We start from the raw sequence: 19,225 nt of genomic DNA, 5'->3' as shown, positions 1-19,225 counted from the left end.
ATTCAGTCACATGTCCTGAGCATCTCAGTTTGGTGGGCACTGAAGTCTACAATTACTTAGCTTTTAGTTGCTGAAGAAGGCGTGTGGATACGTGTGAAAATATCCAGTGAGTGCTACTTTCTTTTATTGAACACAATGAGCTCACTGCCAAGTTGGGGGGATGCACTATGTAAGTGCTTTATTATTCTTTTTTAGCTCGAATGTTTCTTGGTATCTTGACAAGACGAGGTGATCTGGTTAGTGTAGGGTGAGTCTCGCCAGGCCTCGACCGATGAAAAGTTAAAAAAAAGTTTTACCACGAGTTTGAGAATACTTACTCATCTGCGGAAAATGCGTGAGGTCCATTGGTCCATTACCCAACAACACCAATCCAAATTCTTGCTAGCTCTCGTTAGTTCTTGTTTGTTTTCGTTTATCTCCTTTGACAGGTTTTTATGACAAATCTGCAGGAGAAATTGTTGCGGCCCTATCCTCCTTGAGGAGTAACAAATGCTAAAATAAACTAAGTGCAGGAGAAATAAATCAAGTCGGAAAGAAAAAAAAAAAGAGATGAGGATCATGCAGACGCATTTGTGTGTTCGTGCGAGCGCATTCCCACCAGGTGTGTTACACATTAAGAAAACTATCCACCTTTGAAGGTATATTTCTTGTCTTCATTACAGCTTTAAGGCAAAATGTGATCTGCCACCTTTCCTGCCCTACGAAGGACTTCGAAATTACACTTAAAAATATTAATTTCCTGTACAAACAAAGTGTGCCATGAGTTCCTTGGAAAAGTGGTCTTGCGGCACGTGTTTTCTCCATCACGAGCTGCTATGAACAACGTGAGGACGCATCAAATCAGTTTCAAGAAGCCATTACACCGAAGCCGAAACGACAGGACAGTTGGAATGGTACAAGTGGGATGGAAGGACGTCCGGCTTACGGACATTTTTCATCTCCTCTCCTCCGGCCCGCCACCTTCCCCTTCCATTTAATAACCCGACCTTGCTTCCAGTGCAGGCTTGTTGAGGAATTTTCGTCTCCAGTAGTAACTGAGCCTGGGATCTATTTTAAGAGCCTAGCCTTGCCACCCGGAAATTGGTCACGACACCCTTGCCGGCAGATGGCGCCTCACCTGCACAGTTGTGGTGCGATAACTCGATGGCAAAGGGCGAGCACTTGTCACAGACCCTAGACGTCTTACCTGTTTACTGCGATGTTTTTGCAGTTTTCTTACCACGGGCTGCTGGATTTACACGAGTTTATTTAACTTTTACATGAACATGCTTCTTGCTCTTAAAATATTCTCGCTAAACATTTATACAAGTAATTTTTTTGTTTTATGAAAAAGTTATACGAATATACTTCGGTTCTCCAAACGTGTTCAAGTTATTAGTTGCATGATTCTAATCATCCAGTAACATTTCATGAATATTTTATTCTTTACAGGTACCTTTCAGCCACATTCTTAAGAAAGTTTGCCATCTGATCACTGGACTGCAGTGGACAGGAGGTTACATGCTACCGTTGATGTATTTTGTTTTAATTTACTTACCTCCATCGTAGGAAAGTAAACAGTGTTATTCATTTTGGAAAAATATACACAAATTGTTCTAGAACCTCTCGTACTTTTCGCCAAGAAGACGCCTGTAACATGATCTACAGACAGTGCTTACAGCTTGTTGAGGTCATGTAGTGATTTAGGAAATTACAAAGAAATTTCTACAAAGATCAGTTTATCACGTGACCGCTGAGTACAAAGCTGGCTGAGTGCCAACTCTCTTATCTATTGTTATGGTGACACAAACAGTCGTAAGAACTAAATGGATGAGTCGTTTGACCTTTTCCATTACCAGAAACGAGATAGAAATCGAAGAAAATGAAGAGATTAGAAAGTGTTTTTAGAGATGTGTGACATCACGCCTCGGAACCACCGAAATATCTACCATGAAACTGCTCCTATCTCCCCTCATTAATGTATTTTAAATGTGTTTGCTGAAACAGTGCAAGCTTTAATTAACACACAGAAAAGACTTTCTTGCGATTTTATGTTCATCTGTGAAATTACAGCATGTGGGCAATGCATCGAAGAACCTCTCCATCACTTGGAAGCTGGAAGCAAAATATTAAAAAAAAAAAAAAAGAAAAAGAAAAAGCCACTTTGTACACATGAAAACCTGTCAAGGTGAATGACTTAGCGCGATTTCAGTGAGATGTATCGGTTCTTAAAAACTTTCCTCTAGAAGAGTTTCAAGTATATTCATCTGGAAATGAGATCTTACACGGTCTAGAACCTGTTTCTTTGAAACTAAGTTGTTCTGGTTAACTTTATCGTGGGTAAACGTAGGGATCCATACTTTTGGCTAATGCAGAATATTATTCACTTAAACAGATGTTAATATTTTAAAATGTATGTGTTATTTCCAAAGATAGTACCATGAAAATGAACAAACGCATGGTCTGAATATCTTTCTATCCTTCAGACAGCTACTTGAGTGTCTTCATGGAATAAAGTTCGTTTTAGCCAACTCTGTATAAGTTGATACAAAAAATTGATTTTCACAACAGAAATAAACTTTAAATCTTTGAAAATTATGCTTGCTATTTTAAATACGTGAGATCATTTCCGGATGTGTTTTAAGCTGTCTAAACTACTAAACAAATGTTTAATTATGATGTATTACTCAGTCCTTAGCATCAACAGTTTTAAGGACAACGGCATGTTGTGTACTCCAGCAAGCTGAAAATCTGTTTATCTGTTCTGACTTTCTTATCTACAAACCATCTATTTGTGCAGCAGACAACATTCCAAATATTTAACGTAGGATGACTTTTATTTTTGAGTCATTATGTCCGAGTAATAATAGGCATGGAAGAAGATTGCTTTCCCTTGTTTGCGAGAATCTGTGAAAACAACACATTTTTTTCGAATCTTTTCTTTTTTCATACTACGTCAACCACTTAACCCCATTTTTCACTGTTTGAGGTTTGTGTTGTAGTTGTCCTGGGGCCGTAGTTATGAAGTGAGGGTAAATCCTTTGCCCCGGGGCAACATGGGAAACTTGAGGACAAGCGTCTTGTCTCCGAAGCTTTGAAGCGATGTCTAGACTCCACAGAGGTTGCCTTACTCTTGGAGCTGAACTTATGGAGCGGGGACAAAGATGTCCTAGGGTTAAGAAACATGAAATAGTGTCCACGAAGTCTGGATGCCGCATTATTTAAAGTCGGAAACAAGACGATTTTCTTTAAGTTCTCTAAGTTACCCCACGGCTTCCTCGCCCCTCATTCATGACTACGGCCCCATTGGGTTAAGGCCACGTTCGTGGACGATGACTGGAGTGTGTTTGGATTCCTTGGTGAGAGGCTTGATAGTGTTCTTGAGAGTGAATCAAATGGCTGCTGATTCGAGACATGTACGAGCTTGTGGCTAGCCAGCTCACCCATGTTCACTTAGTCTCTGTCTAGAAGGAAAGTGACAGAAGGAAAGGGTTCAGCTGTCCCTTCCATGTCGTGCCTTAGACACAGTGAATCACTCAAGTTCGCTTCTTCTACTAATCTTCAGTCCATTGAACCCATTTCCCTTTTTTAAATCCTTAGTTCTTGGCCAAAAGGAAAGAAACAAACAAATTATGGGTAAGCTAGAGGCAATGTAAAAAGGAATGCAAGAGTGTCGGTAAGTGTTCGACTTCAAGCTGCGGGGGGTTGCATGGAGGTTCATATGTCTTCCTACTAGTCAAACCTCCCATAGAAACTTTTCACTTCGTGAACATGGTGGTCTCATTACAGTTGAAAAATAATAGCGTTAACTGGCACTTTCTTACCATCCTCAACCCCTGCCTCGTACATTCCATAATCGTTCTCCTCCAGCCCTACCTTAAAAAAAGATGTGTTGATAATGTACTCCGACAAGTCTCCTCCTTAACGGCTTCTCCGACTGTTAGTTTGCAGTAAACATGCACGCTGCAGACGAACCTCCTAGTAAACAACTATCTCAGCTAATGCATCGTAGAATGTATTGCAGAAACTACAGTAACGATTAGCACAGCTGAAGCATTACGATAATAATAATAGCGAGAGTACACTCCAGAACACCAGCTTTCTTTATTAATAAACAAGCCTACCCAGAGATATAATCCTCAGAATCACATCCTTTAGAATGCTCTTTCTGTCATGTTTACGACTGAAAGCAATTTCGTTTTCAGAACCGCACATCCACGTCTACGTTATGCAAAGGGTCATCTTTCGAATTAAATCATGGCATGCAATTCGCATTGGCGATATTTTTGTCAGATTTGCTGAAAGCAATGACAAAAATTTAAGGGAATTTTTTAAAGGTAATTTCAAACGCAATACCCCTTGCGAAAAATTCCCCAAACTGCCAGCTGGAATGAGGATCAGATAATGTAGCCATACATCATCCAAACCACGCAAATTTATTGAAAAAAATTCTTCTCATTCTTAATAGCCGAAACAATCAATTTTTTTCTTTTCTTTACAGGTTTTTGGAATTAAAAACCGTGAAGATTAAAAATGATTTTTCTCACGGTAGGTTCAGAATCTCTTAAGACTGAACAGTTTACTTATTTTTTGTTTTAGAGAAATAGTGTCGCAGTGTGATCAGTATGATTTACTTCAGACCCACAGGACGTCCATTCGAGACTCTGACCAAGGACCAAGGAGCGAGGAGCAAGGAGCGAGGAGCAAGGACCAAAGACCAAGGACCAAGGACTAAGGACCAAAAGACCAGAACGGGCGAGGGCGGGATAGTCACACCGTGTGGTACGCGTTTTAAACACGATGAACCACTTATATGTAACTGCCTTCACGCTTTTAGCTGATGCATTAGATTACCATGTTAATGATTTAAGTTTAGCACTTTAAGGGGAGAGGGCGGGTCAAAAATATCAAACATTAACAACAAATAAACGAGAAAGGTTCTCGGTGTTAATGTCAGAAATATGGGTGAATCGCGGGGCAGATTCTATCGCAGTGGTGTATGAATCTTGAAAAGAAAAAAATAAAACCTTTTTTTTTCTTCAGTCTTTAATATTTTATTTTGTAAGACTCCTGAATGAAATATACTGAAATAATATTCACATAACCCCGAAATAGAAACTGATGAGGAACATGTCTAATGGGACCAGCGGTTTTGTATTCACCAAATAAAAGTTAATATTTCAATCCTTGGTGTATGGTTAGGGTAGCTGTTGACGAATGATATCAAAACCCACATCACTATCAACTATCAGATTTGCCGGTATTAGCATGGCGAAACCATTTTGCCTCGTAAACATGTTTGTTGAAGACATCATCCGTCACATTGTGGAGGACCACGGTATCATTTTTCCTTTTTTGTTAAAAGTTCTAATGGCTCGAAAAATAAAAACCAACAAAAGGATAGTCTTTCCTCTGAGCCGTCGCAAGCTGACCTCTTGTTGATCGAAATGTTTCGCGGGAAGATATCATCTCTAGGTTTCCCCAGAGTTGTCTAAGCGGGCAACCACTGCTTCTCTTTGGATGACACTTTAATTTTGTGTTTTAAAAACTAGTACAGATTTTTATGTATAAAAATTCAGGAATTCAGGAAGCTTCTCTTTACCAATCGTATTCTAAGAGATGCCAAAAAACTTAAATACTAAACCACAACAGAGGCTGATATTACACGATAAACCTTGTTATGATCCGATAACAAAATTGCAAATTGCTGAGGATGATCTTACATGACAGGTCATGCTCCGGTCACTACAGTCTTCAGTTGTTTTTTTCTGTTAATTAAAGCCTTTGGTCAGGCTTATGAAAGACTTGAACTTCAATGAGTCCTGCCAACAGCACGAAGTTTTTTTTCTACCATTATGCCTCTTTGGAGTGAAGAAAATATTACAGAGGGCCTGAAGCTAGGAGAAGCGAAGGGAGCTCGCCAGAGAAGTGACCCTCGGCATCAGGAGCTATTACAGATTCGGACGGGGGAGCCCAGTGGCAGAGTGGTAACCAATACAGTTGGAAGGATAGAATATCTTGGGTTCGGATTTCAGGGCACACATTCTAGGGATGTGCCAGTTTATCACATGACTTGTTCAAAGCCAGCCAAGAACGACTACTCCAAGTGCTGTAATCAAGGCGAGCTGATGACTGACAACGATTTTAATGTTCGAATGCAATCAAATGCATTTTTTTCCTGAGATTATATTGTAGTACCGACGCTCTCTATGACTACAGTTTTGACCACTTGATTAATTCGAGACTGCAGCACCGTGTAATAAAGAAGCTCATCACAAATGGTGATAGCTGTAGGATATGGATTATTATTGCTTGCCGACAAATGATGGGCTTTTCAATAATAACTTGTAAAGAGATGGCAAGAAATCAAGTTTATGGCTTGCTAATAAAAAGAACATTTTTTTTATTTAATTGAATAAGTCAGGTAAAGATATTCTGGAGAAAAATGAAGGTTGGTAAGTAATATATTTGGGCACAGACAAATCAAACATCCAAACACAGGCATCAAGTAAAATCAAACAAGTGTATTAAGAAGAGAAAACAAAATATGTCATGGAACTCTGGAATAAAAGAAACTAGAAGAAATAAAATAGCATGTAACAAAAAAGAGACATAGTGTGTGTGTGTGTGTGAGTATGCGTGCGCGCACGGGCGCGTCTAACTGTGTGATAGTGTGTACTTAACCCAGTAAAACAGAGAGAGGGAGCTTTGGATAGAAGAACAGAAAGGAAGTGGTCAGGTAAAAGGAAGTTAGATACTGTGTACGAGGTAGCTAAACTATTGTCTTTCCACAGCCTCCTCCATATTTTATTAATAACAGAATTTACAAAAAAAAGGTTAATTTGAAAAAATGAGGCTAGTACCTGTTTCGCATTTAAACCTGCGATTACGTCCCCTGTGCAAAACGAGGGAAGCCGTAGCAAGAAAAAGGGGAGGTCATCCTTTCCTTCATTTGCGTGTCTTGTAAGACGACAGAGGTGGGAATTTTAGGTTTGTTTTTGTTTTTGTTTTTTGTTGTTTTTAACCTCTGGCTTCTCAACTATTTTTTCGCAGTCCAAGACTCTGATCTCGAGAGTTGGGGCAAGGTAGAGCGACACCGCCCCGTTCACTGCTTGAGGTCAGGCAAAATGATTCACACGCACGTCTGACGAGAAACCAAACAAAAGAAGTAAACAAGTAAAGAAGGGTGAGCACTGTTCAACATGCTTGCACTTAAAAACAGGACAACGTAGTTGAGAGAGAAAAAGAAAACCCTGCGACCGCAGAACCGTTAATGAAACAGGATACAACGATGAATGTGGCAGGGGGAAAAAACTCCTTATTGACGAGCACATTCGAAGATGCAAGGTGATTGCCGCACAGCTGCTGCATGCAGCACTCTAATCTTGCAACATCGTTAAAGGTAAGCATGAGCGAAAATTTTTTTTTCAAATCACAGAGTTGATTTTGGTACACGATACTAGCTGCTCGAAATACAAGCTTACAAACATCTCAACGCAGACATAGAGAGGAAATCAGGGATAAAGAACAACCACGGACTCCAACTCCATTGACAGCATCCTTCACAACATAAGCACATCCGTATGCGTTACTGACTTGTCCTTGGTGCTCTCTGAAAACTGGATAATGGAGAGGTGATATTTGCTCACTATGGTGACAAAATCCTTTTAAATTCACCTCCTTATTAAAACATCAAATTTTTACTCTCTGAGACCTTTAACGGGTTTTAATGTTGAATCGTAACCATGGAAACAGAAGACCTGTCGCTTCTGTGCGAGGTGCATGCACAGTAAACAACATGCAAGCAGACCAGCCATACTGGAAAATCCAAAATTTTTGCAAACGTTTGTGCTGCTTGGTTGCCAATGGCATTCCTCTAAGACAAAGTTTATTTTTTCCTTCTTTTGCTTTTACTCCCTTAAGCGCCAAATGTTCACAACATTTAAGAAAGATTGCTATCATATTCAATTTCAAAGTATACTTAGATGCTTAAAGAAACATTTATCAACTCGCCTTAAAACATGATATGAATAGTTACATGTTTGGGTCAATTATGCTCTCTTTGCAACACACACACATATAAAATGACAATATAAAGGGGACAAAAATTGAGCTTTTCTGCTGTTTTTATGCCACCGCATCTGTAAACCTTCCGAAAAGTTGGGTGCATAATATTACATTATTTGACGATACCGTAATGGATCCTATTATATATGCTAATATCTTAACGGATGCTGACAGTGATGACAAGGGATTATTTTTTCAAGGAATTTTTCGATGCATTTTCTTCTGGTAAGACCAGACACAGATTTAAAAACGAAGTAGCAAAGAGTATTTCATCTTTTCACTTTCACTTATAAATGGATGGATGGAGGCAAAAGGAGAAATGAAGTTTCTTTAAAAGGGATTTCAGGACCACCTGTGTGAACCGGAAGTGTCCTGCTCATGCACGCGGAGGCCAGTGCGCGGAAAACCTCTAAAGTAAACACAGAAGAAGGTAACAAAATCGAAGGGAAATGGAAATAATTAGGTTAAAGGAAACAGCCAAGGCAGTGGAGATGCATGTGATCTGGACATTGAATGATTCAGTTTATTTAGGTCGCTAGAAGTCCTGTAATAGTTCCATCTATTTGTAATTTTTTTAAAACAGTAATCACGAAACTGTGCGGTTGCATGCCTGCATTCGCTCACGCTTTTGAATGCTTGTTTGTTTACACTTTTTTAATTTGTTTGAGCTGGATTTACTTTTTTCGATATCTTACAATTCTGCTGAAGAATAAATAAACGAGAAAGGTTTTTATTGTCTCTGTTTCTAAAGGGGAAAAGAACTGGATAGTCCCCTAACCTTTTCACTGCTTAATTAAATTAAAATATCTGACAGAAGCACTTACCGTTCAAACTATTTATGACGATGACTTCTTTTTTTAGAATAACATCCTTTCATCCGGAAACATCGAGCAGCAGCCAAGTTGTATTGTCAGTAATCTCCCTCTAGAGTTGACCACTCTGCAAAAACAAACAAAGCAAAGATCAGTAGCATAATGTCCTAGTTAGCTGTTACATTAGTGATTTACTTATTGAAGAAGAATTAAGTCCAAGGGTGCGACATAGATCACTCGAAGTCTGCTAAGAACTTGTATTTAAGTAAATATTTTAGAAACACACTTTGGAGTCATATAAACGAGAAAAACAAAGAAAGGAGAAGAAAGAGTGGAAATTAAAGAATAAAATGAAGATAATTAGACAAGACGTTTTCGTTTCCACGAGTTCAGGAACCATAAAGATGCTTTGAAGATAAAGTATATCTATTTATAAAACTGTTCCTAGACGCATTGGTTCGGCTGCTGGATCAGACGTGCTCTTTCATACCAGCCTCGCAAACTCTGGACAAAGACAAAGTGCTGCCATTAACCTTTACTTCCCAGATACATAATGACCATTTAATCCGCTCCACTGGCTTCAGTCTTAACTCTCGCCACTCCCAGTTGGTCAGGCGAGCACACAGGTCTGGCGAGGCCACACCTAATTAGTGTCGTTAGCCAAGACCACATTTTCAAAGTTCTGGACGAGATCATCGGTGGAGAACAATTACAAGAGGAGTTCATGCACAAGGAAAATAATGTCATCATATAAACTGCGACTTTCATGATGGGCGAGATGATCCTGACAATATGCCCTTTAAATTAAGAGGGTTCTTGGGTCATTCCTTGAGGACCGTAAAGGCTTTTTTGTCTTCTTCACTGAGTTGATCCCGCTCAAAGAAAAAGGTCGAAGTTAAATGTGACAAACGACTTTGGCTTGCTTCTTAGAAAATTTCGTACATTAAAAAAAGTTTTGCACCTAGTGACAAATTCTACTCGGAAATCTGCCAAAAACCAGAGTTCGATTCTCTCCTGCCTGCTCTACTAGGGTCATGACGAGGCCAGAGGCTCGGTGCTACACAGAGATTGCTGTTATATGATCCATGGCTACAGAGAACTGCGAAGAACATGTTGATCTATGGGTTGTCGTCTGACCTTCCAAGTCTGGACCTTTTTGCTGTCAAGTGAATCAAGCACAGCATTTCTCCAGGAAGATTTACATGTCCTTTTTAACAAAGCTATTGACTCAGGAAACCTGCCCTTTCCTTCAAAACAAAAAAATTAATTAAATTTATGAATAAAAATGTTTTGCCTTTGACCGGACGAAAGACATTTTTAGTTCCTTGACATCTACCTTCCGAGTCTGTGTCATTTTGTGTTTAGGGGGATACTTCTCTGATTCTGTTCTTAAGCTGGATTGTAGAGATCTATTAGCCTTTGACCGATAGCTACAATTTCTGCACTTTTTGATTGGACTGTGGAACACACATTGTATTCTCAGGCAAGATCCTAGAGGCGAAAGAGCAGTCGTAAAAATGCCAAAATAATAAAGAAGACAATTTTTCTCGAGTTCAGTAACGTGTTCCTGTTCCCACGTGTGCCGTCGCCACAGTCGGACAGCCTCGTTGCTGTATGTCCACGATCATCGTCCGAAGTGTCGTCTCTATGCAAAAAGCTTTGTGGCCTAATGTGGAGCAGGCACGGCAACAGGCTGCTGATTCATTTCCGAACATCCAGCAACTCTGGGTTGTTTACTTCAACTTCCTTTTTTTCAAGTGCCCCAACATCTCTCATTTTCCATCTAAATCTGATTTGCTTAGAGGAAGCTACTAAATCTTCTTTTGGTGTTGTAAATAATTTTTTGTTTGTTGATGAAATATTGAGGAATTTTTTTTTGTCTCCAGCTACACGAGTCTTGTGAAGCAATTTTGTAAACATCTCAAGGCCTTGTGGATGAAGACTGGATGACAGGACGTGTGACTAGTCTAGAATTACAGAAACCTAAACTTAAGTAGGACAAAAACTAATGTTCTCGAATACACAGTGAAGTCGTCCTTCTGAAAAAAATGCTTCTGAAGTTTAGACTTAAAGATGGTGAAAGACCAAGATTAGGGTTAGGGTGAGAGGGATATGCAGAGGATACTGTCAATGGCTGACGGGTAATCCGTTTCAAGTTGATGAGGCTTGGTAGGAGAAAGACCTCTGTCCATACATCTTTGTCTTTGCCAGTGAGGTTTGCAGAAGCCTGGTGTCAGAAGATGAGAGAAGAGATCGTGCGGGAGTATAGCTGGAAGTGAGTTTGGAGAGGTACCGAGGGCCAGTTCCACAAATGGCAAAGTCAAAGTGGAAATGATCCACGACTGGCAGCTAGTGAAGAAAGCGAATTATAGATAAAAGGTGTTCACATATAGATGCTCTGCAGATGAGGCGAGCAGCATTATTCTGGATCCTTTGAAGTCTTTCAAGAAGATACTTGAAGATTCCAGCTAAAAGAGAATTACAACAGCTCATCCTCCATAGCACAAAGGCACAGATTAGAGGCTTAGCTGTATCAGTGATGAGATAATGACGAATGGTACTGATCCTAAGAGCAGTTCTACAGACACGAGAAATATGCTGATGAAAAGTCAAACCCTGATCGAGAATGACAATGACATCCAAGCTTCGGATGAAACCGGTGATTATATTCTTGTATGTAGGCTGATCACAGAGCTCTATTGAAAAAGCCAGATTCTTGATCTTAGTACCAAACTTAAAGTGTTAATGACAATGACAGATTGAAACAAATTTAGATAATAAATGCGAGTAAAACAAGCTGTACGCAAAATTTAGTGTATTCCATGTTATCTCTGTGTGAACTTCTTTGCACTGTTGCTAATATGTTATTGCTTGTTTAGGAAAAGATGGCTGACAGAGAGGCCTTGTAGTTCCTAAACACAGCTATTATTTTGTATCTAATGTGTATCGGCTAATTTATATATTTTTTCACTTTTTATTAGTTTTAAATTCGACCGCCATGGGTTACCATGCTTACTTTCTATGTCATAAACATGTCAGAAATAAATTTCAAACAATAGCTATTTTGAAAAATTTACTTCGGGTGAAATTAGTTTACTTCCTAGGCCATTCTGTGTAACAAAAACATTAAATAAGTAGTTTGCGCCGCCAAATAGCTTTTAATAACAGAACTAAAATAGAATCCAATTGTGTTGGTGAGGAGGCGAAATTTACGTCCATCGCCATGCGTGGTTGAGATGGTCAGCGGATATTCGGTAATTTTTGTGTCTAATTAATTATGGATACAACAATTAAGCAATAATGTTGCTATGGAGAGTTGCTATTTTAGGGTTTAGCTCTACTCCAGAGCATCGGCGTTCAAGTGCCGCTTGTCTCTGCCGACTACGCAGATGTTAATATTGTTTGCTTTTGTTGTTGTTGTTGCAAATATAGGAACAATTCAACGCAGAAAGAATAGCAGAAATGAGAAAATCATTTTTTATATTTAGACAGTTTTTAAAAGCTTAGAACTGTTAACACATTCACGTAAATCGAAATTGCAAAGAGACAAAGTTTTGAGACAGAGACTTGAGTATGTGGCTTTCACTTCAGATAAAAGACTTAATTACAAGACTTTGTTATGTCAGAAAACACTGCGAATGCTAGACAGGTCTTGCATAAACCCATACGCCAACGCATGAGTAATCTGTCATCAAACGTTTTTATTCAACTCTAAACGGTTTGAGTTTTTCTGTCGCCTGTTATACACCGCAGGTTATTTTCTATGCATTTCGAACTTTTTAGTCGCCGTTCTGCCTCTGAAATCAGTGTAAATCAGAAGTTAAAATACAATCAGTTGTCTTTGTTTCTCTTAAATCCAATCAAAAAGAAGAAATGGCTTTTTGCTGTAACAACAAAAGCCTTTAAAAAAAGATAAAGTGTGACAAGTCAACAGAAAATAAACAGCTTGAAACATATTCCATGTATTTCATATTTATTTGAAGACAATTATTTGTACTTTACTTTCGAAAAGCAGGATATGCGAGGAAAAGCGAGTAAATGCGATATATTGACACACACACACACACACACACAAACACACACGCACGCACACGAACACATGCACTAATGCGCTTCTCTAATTTGTTGTAATTAGTTATTTTTGAACCCTTCTATAAAAGCTCCAAACCTACTTTCTTGCTCTAAACTTTGGAGACTTGCCCTGTGGCAAACTGTTTGCTCCCCATCCGACCTGCCAGCCATTAGGTCTTAAAAAAAGGAGTCAGAATTGCTGGATGTGTTTCTTTGATCAGCCAAAGAGTTGTGCACCTTTAATCATATTTTCGCCCCGACTGACTGACCACTTGGGATTTTTATTTCCATTTTTTGAATGCTTGACAGCCCAGCATGATAGACAGGTTAGACAGCCTAGACAGGCGTAAAAGCCTCAAGTGCTAGTCAAGGAGCCGTTGGAGCGCCCAAAGAACTCGGGATTTGTTTATCTGGGGTTAGCTGCACATGTTTCGAAAACGTTAAACTGTTCTGATAAAAGCAAAGTTGGCAAACATTTTGTTTGAGAAAAAAATCCTCCTATCTCATTTCAATGCCTTGCACAAGTGCATACGAAAAAAATGGGCTGAGATTGAAAGTCAGTTTTAGTTCGAAAACTCTGTTGTGTATTGTGTTTTTACAAAACTGATTACCTCAATAGATCGAAGGCCTAAAAGTGTTTAGAATGAGTGCTGTGCAACTAGCTCCTGGTCCAATCTTTCATTGTTTTATTTTTTGTTTAAATTGCTTGAGGCTATTTTGTGTTTTTACAATCACGCTCCTCTTCGTCGAAAATTTGGCATTATTATAGGCGCTGCCAAGCAACAAAAAATAAACACTAATTTAAATGACTCTGTTTTCTATATTCTCTGATTTGTTGTTTTGAAGATTTCCTTAATGAAAGTGACTCACTGTTTGAAATTAAAAGACAAGACAAATAGGATGGTTTTTAAAAGTCTGCACTTTCACAGCGTGAAAGTTAACTTTCTAGCTGATTAGTAGATATTGTGTTTATTCGGCTGGACTGCCACTTTTACGATAGATGAAGTGCAAACAGATGTTACAGTCTACGAGATAGAAATTTCGCATTTCTATGTATTTCTCTTCTCTGACAGGCGGATGGTGTAATTACATTTAAACACGACCTCAATAAACCAGGGTACCAAGTACTCCGAGGGTCATTAAAAAAGATGTCTCTTTATAGCATCCCATACGAAGGTATGAAATAGAAATCTTAGAATAATAACAAGTAGAAGCTTTCCGTGGGTATCAATGATAAGAAAGGATTTGTTTGTCTTGAGACTGCAGTATCTTCTCCAGCACAAACAAATGCAGTTGCAGACGCAGCCACACCATCAGCAGAGACGAGAAATATAAAAAAACAGAAGATAATCTCTCTCTTATCTAATGTTTACGACACTTTTCATGGACACAATAACTTCTTTATAGGCAAACATTTTTAGAAACTGTTTTAGATGAGAGACGGGTTTTGCAACTACAAAGCCAATATTTAGTTCTGAATAGAAAAGAGTCCCTTGAAACTGTTATTTCGCAATGGAAGAAAAAATTGAAAGCATTCACGACACCCACTTAGTACAAAGACGAAATCGTTTGTCTTTGATTGCCTCCTCTCAGGCAGGAATTGTTACTGTTAACAAGCTATTTGGATGGTGACAGGAAATGGATTCTTCGGGGTTTTCTTTTGGCGCCAAAAGGTGAGAATGCAATGAGACTGATTTAGTGCCGAGACATCTCCACACACTACATATATACATCTATTCACTAGTCTACTGTGTACATTTATACCCTGCAGCTGAATACCCAATCATACTGTTGTATACCTATTTATTTTAAATTTTCATTTTAACATCCTCGTGGCATATCGTTCCCCTTTGTTTAAATCTTCACGTCCAGGCTCTCCTTCTGTTTTAGTCTTCCTTGGTATCACACCCACCATTAAACATCCTCTGTCTGTTGGTAATTTTGGAGGATAGGATTTTTAGGCGAGTGCTGAAGGCATCTTTAATGTCTTCTTCTCGAGAGATTTCCCACCGCCGAAACATGTAACACGTTCAAGTTGCCGACACTCCCTGTCGGCGCGTGCGTGGATGTAATCTGGCGGCTGGTCCAGTGTCTCATTCTTCTTAGTTTCCAATTTTTTCGCACATCACCAAAATGGAAATAATAATAAAGAAAAAAAGGGAGCAGCAAGCTATGGCAAGAAATTTTGACCTGCGACTGTAGGTGCTTGCAGAAAATACAACAGAAGAAAAAAGGGTTAAAGAAAGAAAGTTAAACTACACGAACCACTTTCCTAGAATTTTTACTGCTGTACTAGGCTCAAGGATACAAAGAATAGACTAAAAGGAACAGATACAGTTCGCTGACATATAAAATGTCAAGTGTTTTACACTGGTCTGCGCTGGTTGATGAAAGACTGAATGTGCGAGTCAATTAAAATATAAATTAAAAACGTTTTTTTGTTGGGACACAACTAATTAGGAAGGGAGAGGTAGGACATGGGTGAGGTCACATGACCATTCCCCATAAGGCAATGCGCAAAAATGCTCATTAACGCTAAGTGCGTATGGGTGAAAAAAGATAATATGCACTAAATGCAGCTCAGTGTTTGCATGTACAAGCATAAAAGGGAAATTGAATTAAATTAAATTATATATATTTCTACTCATAAATGTGGTTGTTTATACGACAAGGACGTAGATGGGCGAAATGATCTCGAGAACGCATAGAAAGAGATAGGGAAGGGAGGTAACCTTTATTAGGTGGATGGGGGTTTGGCACTCGATCTCTTTTAAACGAAAGCTAGATTCATTGCCTGGTTTCTGTGGAATCGAAAGGCACAAATAAGTCGATAGTTCAGTTTTGCTTTTTTAGCATTTCGCTCCAAAATACACTCGTCTCCTACAATTACTTCCCCTTCCCACGAAAGTGAACTTTTACTCTGCCTGCTTCTCGATCTTCCTTTGGTGTCGGTTTGTTGAACAAATGTGGGTGGAGCTGTGTCAACGAGTTAAAACTTGTGAGTAAATGAACAGCCGGCTACTAGACGATTGATTGTGGCTGGGTGAGACCTGTGACAACCACAGTAGACCATAAAGTGTTAATGATACGAAGACGGTTATGAAGACGATAGATAACATAAAGAAGTTACAGCTAGCAATCGTATATTAGGCACATTTGGTAGAAGAATAAATCTTAAAAGAAATTCTCGAGGAAATTCTCTCCAGGTGCTAGCATACCTCACATAACATCTCTTAATGTCGGGTTATCGATACCAGACATTTGCTGCGCCCTTCTGAGAGATTAAAAAGAAAAGAAACCGCTTAGTAAAAGTGAGGTGAGTGCAGCTACTTTCATCTGAGCTTTGTCGTGAAACAACAAACAGTCGATGTCTCGGGGTTAACTTGTGATGTGCTGCACATCGAAGGAAGACACATCAAGTCTAATATCTAATTAGCGCCATCCTTTTGATCACGCCCATCTCATTAAGCATCCGGGCAACTTATTAAGTACAAGCACACCTTCTTCCCTGGACACGTTTCACCGACGAACATGTGGACAACTTTTTATGTTCATGTAAACATCCCCATTTTAAGTGCTTATACTTGACATCTTGCAATATATATGTCCGGTTGAGAAAGACTTTCGGGCGGTAATGTGGGTTTAAACCTCTCTCCAATGCCATTAAAGACAAAAAGATTTGTTCTGGTGCTAAATGTCAAGCGAAGGCAAGGTCTGATTGATTTTTATTATTATGCCTTTGCGGGTGATTAACCTATTGGGGTCATATTAATGAAGAGATGTAAATGGTTATCTCGGGAAAATCTCCTGAAGACGTCTCCGTGGTCTCAGACTCAATGGATGTTGCTTTGCTCCAGAGACCATAGTTGTAGATAAGTGGCAAAGATGCGCTGGGGTGATATCTGTAATATATATAATATCCGTGGGGTCTGGTCAGTCTATCGCAACCACGTAGACAAGACATTTTTTCTTCATTTTCCCATTTTGACCATGGGTAACGAATTATCCTCGCTTCATGCATACGGCCCCTGATCCCTGCTAATTTAAAAATAAAGCGAATTAGCTTCTGTTCTGCTGCTATTTGATGTATATTTATGCATTTTCAAATGATTTTGCTCTTCTTAAAGGTCAAAATGATTCATCTTAATGTTGTAACTAAAGACGATATCATACATTTTAAAATTCGTTATATAGTTTTTTTCGGATTAATCTTTACAAGTAGTTTATAGAATAATGAACCATCATTAGTAATAATTAAAACAATCTTTTTAATCTACTGGAAATAGATGAATGCTCCCCTATCCACAGACATCCAAATTTTTAAAATTAGAATAAAGACAATATTATCATGCAGACATAATAAATCATCCAATGTAAATAGTTGACATGCTTTTTGTCTGTGGTGGATAGAGGAACAAGGAGGTGTCATTAGCTGATGTACTTATAGAGCACTGTACCTGCCTGTCTTTCCACACCTCCTTCTTCGTTTATTTGTAATCTTTGCTCTCGGTGTGTGAGATGAAAGTGTTAGGATTACAATTAATGGCACATGAGGGTTGCCATACGCGAGAGTGAGGTTCTTGTCTTGCACATCTCTAAGCAGACACCACACATCACACACTCCCTCCCCAGACCTGTTTACATCTCGCCCACCAGTCTTCTAAGATTTTATATCGGAAACGCTTTGAAAATAAATATTTGAAATTAAACCACTTTCTACAGAAAGCCTCCAAAGGGAGGAATTTCACATCATCATCTACAAAATACTGTCTGCTCATTTCGTTTCAAAATAGAAGCGACTTCAGTATCTTAGTTTATGGCTTTTAAGTTACCCCTGGGATGTTTCTTTGAAGGAGACGGTGAAAAGTGTCTTTGATGTTCCGAGAGGAGCAAAATAACTGATGCATTTAGCGTCGTTAAATGGGAAAAAAATTCAGAGGAAACCAGAAGAACCACTTTTGTTGAGATTTTTAAAAAATTTGTTTGATTTTTATTTATTTTGGTTCTTATTTCTTTTTTTATTAAAAAAAATACTAAGATACTACATGAAATGGAATAAAACTTTTTTTTTTAATTAAATGATCATAGAAAGATATTTATGTTCTTCACCATGGTGTCTAAGTCTTCTAGGTGCTCTCGAAACGTGTGTATCAAAGTGTGTGTGAACACAGATTGACAAACAGTCACAAAACTAGACAGGCAGACAGGCAGACAGATGGACAGAAAGATAGACAGGCACGTAGACAAGTGGCATGAAAGTGCGAGGGCTGCCGTTAATGGCTCACCACAGACAGAAGGACTGATAAAACCAATGACAAAGAAAAGCAAGTATGTCGCCGGGGGACATTTTGAAAAGACAATTATAGGACAAATGAAGCAATAATTTTATTTTCAAATAATGGGTAGGGGAGGAGAAGCCCGCTGAATTCAACGCAAATGGTATCGGTCCTCCAGTTACAGCATACAGAACACGACAATGCAAGCTAAGGTTTCAGGACACTTAGTGCAAAGCTAATCGAAACTGTTCGATTTGGTGCGGACAAAAATATGGCAGCAAATCATACGCGCCAGAGGGCGCCCGGAGGATGCCCGCGCCGTGAAGAGTGCTCTCGAGACTAACAAGCAGCGCCCCCTAGACACCAGACGGGCAACCACGCAGCTCCGCAGCCCCACAGAAGCCCCGGTACAGCTGCGGATGAAGACTGTTCTGGCTTATGTATCCTGCAGCTATCAATTAGACTACTGCTTATCCATTCCGATGTACACTACCGCCTCTTAACGTATTTTCTTCCTTTTCTGTTTATGTCCACCGCTGCTCATTTGACTTTCTTTATCGAGGGAGCTTCCCGAACTTCAGTCGCGGTCTAGCACCCGGTGAAAAGAAAACCTATAAACTTCCTGCAGCCATTTACAGCTAAAGGGCAGACATCCATTCGTGTATTCAAGGAATGACTAACGACAAGAAATGGCCTCATGAGGACTACTTCATCGCTCGATAATTTGGAAGCTTACAAGTCTTGAAGTGACTGACCCAGGTGTTGGGTGATCTTAAGGTGTGATTAGTCCCATAATGTCCAATCTGAATTCCCTGCTTCTACTTTCCTCCCTGATCCTACCAGTCATTGTACTTTAGGGTGAGACGCACGTTTACGAAAACACGCACACAGACAGACAGAGAAAAATAAATATGGGATCTCTGTGCATGCGATGCTATCTACATCCCACATCAGGCACTGCAACTTAGAACAAATAAAGTTCATATAGTTTATATATTATAAACGATCATTTTTTTAACA

General features: G+C 39.2%; 1 protein-coding gene across 3 annotated transcripts in view; it reads right to left on the bottom strand.

Moving 5' to 3' along the window:
* The window catches only part of LOC112557287 (sex peptide receptor-like), a 149,781-nt gene that overhangs the window by 55,499 nt on the left and 75,057 nt on the right, over nt 1–19,225 (bottom strand). For all 3 annotated transcript variants that reach the window (XM_025227050.1, XM_025227051.1, XM_025227052.1), the window contains one exon: nt 8,871–8,985. The gene's annotated coding sequence lies outside the window, so the exon portion shown is untranslated. The remainder of the gene's footprint in view (nt 1–8,870; nt 8,986–19,225) is intronic.

This window comes from Pomacea canaliculata, linkage group LG2 (assembly GCF_003073045.1).
Source record: "Pomacea canaliculata isolate SZHN2017 linkage group LG2, ASM307304v1, whole genome shotgun sequence".
NCBI lineage: Eukaryota > Metazoa > Mollusca > Gastropoda > Architaenioglossa > Ampullariidae > Pomacea > Pomacea canaliculata.
Note: the sequence above shows the minus strand (reverse complement) of the source record. Positions and strands in the feature narration are given on the sequence as shown.